Source organism: Mastomys coucha, unplaced genomic scaffold (genome assembly GCF_008632895.1).
Source record: "Mastomys coucha isolate ucsf_1 unplaced genomic scaffold, UCSF_Mcou_1 pScaffold23, whole genome shotgun sequence".
NCBI classification, from domain to species: Eukaryota; Metazoa; Chordata; class Mammalia; order Rodentia; family Muridae; genus Mastomys; species Mastomys coucha.
The window spans coordinates 96,080,350-96,083,684 of NW_022196906.1; positions in this window are offsets into that span (position 1 = coordinate 96,080,350).

The window sequence follows — 3,335 nt, forward strand, 5'->3', positions numbered from 1 at the left end:
CGGTTTCCACCAGTGGAAAAGAAAGACTCTACTAGACCCACATCTCTGGGTCACTGTGAGAACTCTTGACCACCAACAACCAGTGGCCATAAATGACATGTGACATGTGATATGTCACAAGGAGACCTATACTGCCTGTCCCTTCCTGGAGTATTCAAATGGTTGTCTGTGCAGTCTTCGTTGTTCCTCTGTCTTCCAAGAAGATTCCCATGTGTGGATGACCTGTAGGCACAGAAGGGCTCATATTCTGGCCTTATGCTCTTCTCTAAGACAGATCGAGAGCCCTTTCTTTCCCTCTGGCATTCCCTGGGACCCTTCTGCAAGACCCTGCTGTGCAATGCCTCTGCCCACCTTCCTCACCACAGTCAGTCATATGATGGGGTCAGTGCCAGCCAGGATCCACATCTGCCTGGGTCCTCACAAAGACCAGATGGGCCACATGTTCTCATGTGAGCCAAGTGTCTGGTCCAAGACAGCATATAAGGTCGGCACCGTGTACAGACAGGTCCCCCTTTCAGCCAAGTCATCCCTCAGTAAACGATGAGCCTTGCCACCTCTCACTGGAGGAGCCAGAACAGTGTATGCTCAATAGTTCCAATCAGTTTTGTTTCCACTGGCTTTGGCTACTGTTGGCGGGGGGAGCATTTAGTTTAAAACGAAATGGGATTTTCCCCTTCGATATTCTTCTTGGATGACAGGTCTGTGATTGGAATCAGGGCATGAAAAATCATGCCCTGGTGGCTGTTTCCATTAGTGGCTTTTTGACTCTGCAGGGACACCTGGAGCACAGCGTCCAGTGCCTTCCACCCCCCACCCCTTACAGCTCAGGCAGGTCCCAGCAGGCTGACACAGAGCCTTTTGCTCTATCTGGGCCTGTGATATCTGGCTGGAATCTTTGAAATAACCCACTGTACCACCGTTCCCTGTATCTCCCTTCTTGTATGTCTCTGCTCTCATCCACACTCCTTCCTCTCCCTCCAATGTGCACGGGAACACACAAGTAAACATATATGAATATCCACTCCTACATACACGTCCACACCGCAGGTTCTTGGCTCTTTACAAGTGATGAACTTTGGAAGGTACTGCTTTATCATATATAAGAAGAAAAAATTTGTTTGCTTGCAAATGTTGCAGGGCCCTGGAGAGGGGAGAAAGAAGGCGGGGGTTGAGGGCTTAGGTGTTCGAGAAGAGAGCAAAACAAAACCACACTCCAGGAGCCTCTTAAAAGAAGATTCTTTAAGAAAGAGCTGCAGAAGTAACAGCCTCACAAGAGCTGACTCAAGCCTGCCTGAGCCTGGAGTACTGGAGGACGGCCGCACACCTCCGTGGCCCTCGTCTGTTAGCATCCATCCATGCATGGACGAGCACGGGATTCTCAGTGATGGTAGACAAAGAGAAGCAAGAAGTGTGGGTAGGTTCCTACCTCGACCTGCCTTAAGAACGGACTGTAGCCTAGAGTTGTAACTCACATATACCTCCTGCCCTCAGGTGGTTTTTAGAGAGAATGCTTAATTACAGCAATAGACTGCAATTAAAACAAATCTGCTCAGAGATTCTAAGGTGATGCTACCCTACCTCAGGCAAGGGTTCAGAGAATAACAGCGAGTTTACTGAGCAGGCTGTGATCTCAGAGAGCTTGCCCCTGCAGTCAGGATGTTGCAGATAAGGAGATGCCTGCTTCCACACCCCCTCCCTTCCCAACCATGGCAGACACTTCTGTTCTTGTGTTCCCGGACACCAGGCAGAGCAAGCAAGTGGTCAAGGTTTCTTTTAGCAGGTGAGATTGTAGAGGCAAAGTTCACCTCCAGAGTGGAGGGCTGACCAACCTGCCTCTGGTATCTAGACTTAAAGGACTCAGCCTACCATTCAGTTCCGTTGCCCACCCTTGGGGTCAACATGTTCCAGGTATAGGCAGAGACTTTCTTGCAAGCCCTCTCTACCCACAATTATTCTGCTACTACTAGATACAATAGGTGCAAGTATTTGTATAAAATTGTAACTACTTGTGGAGTTGACAATTTTACTAAAGGAAAAGAGTGCTTTGCGCATGCTCTGGGCGTGCTCTCCTGGAGCTTCCTGGAGGCCATCAGAGCCTGTGGACACTGTTTTATTGTTTTGCTTTGTTTTTTTCCCCAGCGCCCCTTCTTCCTATCTAGTCATCTTGGCTACTGCATTCTATGTTGAAAACCCACGTACTTTCTCAGTATTTCCAACCTTATTGTCTTAACATTAATGTAGTTTGAAGCCTAATACTTGTTTTCCTTGTAGCAAAGAGGAAAATGGGCTAAGTTCTGTAAGGGGAGGGTGCCTGCATAGCAGTCCACCGTAGGTTCCTGAGCCAACAGGACATCATGTGGGTGTAGGAGTGACATCCTTGCCCATCTGTGGAGCTGTAATCAGTGCAGCAAAGTCCCCACCATGAAACCTTGCAATGGCGGAAGAGCCCTCTCAGAGACCCGGAGACTGGAAAACTTAATTTCTGTAGTGGTCCAAGAAGACAGTGGGACCAGGAGGCAAGGCTAGCCTCTTAGTGAAGACAGCAGCCCGTGTGCCAATGGATCTGGCAACACTCCTGCCAAACACCCTTGCCCTCTACCCTAGAGCCTGAGCACGCTAGCATGCTAGCCCTGAGATGTGACTACAGCCACACCCCGCAGTGAGTGGCAATCTATGGGGGCCACTTCCAATATGCTGCTAAGAGAAAGTGGGTTCTGATCTCACCACCAGATCCCTTGAGGTCAGTCTAGGGGGTCTAGGCAAGGAAGTAAAACTTCCCAGAAAGTGTGTGGAAAACAGCTTTCCCTGCAGGCCTCTTGTGTTGTTTCTCTGAGCTCTTCCGTGATGACAGTTCTAAGAGTGTGGGCAGAACTGGGCAGTCACTTAATCCAGCCCATGATGAAAGAATCACTCTGCTGCACAGGCTCCTGCCTCCTGGGAATGTATGAGTCCTTAGCCCGGCTAGACAACAGCCATAAATGAAGCCATGCTTGTTTATGACCTGTCATCTTCTCTACATAAACTTTCTATGCACTAAAGAAACACATCTTCCATTGATAGAGAACGAAGTTTGCCAACAGAAATCTGGAAAGCGGCTCGCGATGGAGATTTTAAAATCTATTTCCATCCCTTTACTTACAGAAGAAATCTAGACATAATTAATTCGCCGAAGGCTTTTTGGGCAGCCCTGCTAAGCCAGTGGGGAGCCACTGCCCTTCTAGCCCTCAGCCTTCTTCATTTCCCTCCAGGCCTAGCCCTGGTCTTCATGTCTATAATATGTCTCCAAAAATCCATCTATCCCAGGTGAAGTCAAGATAGCAAGACCAAAAAGCACA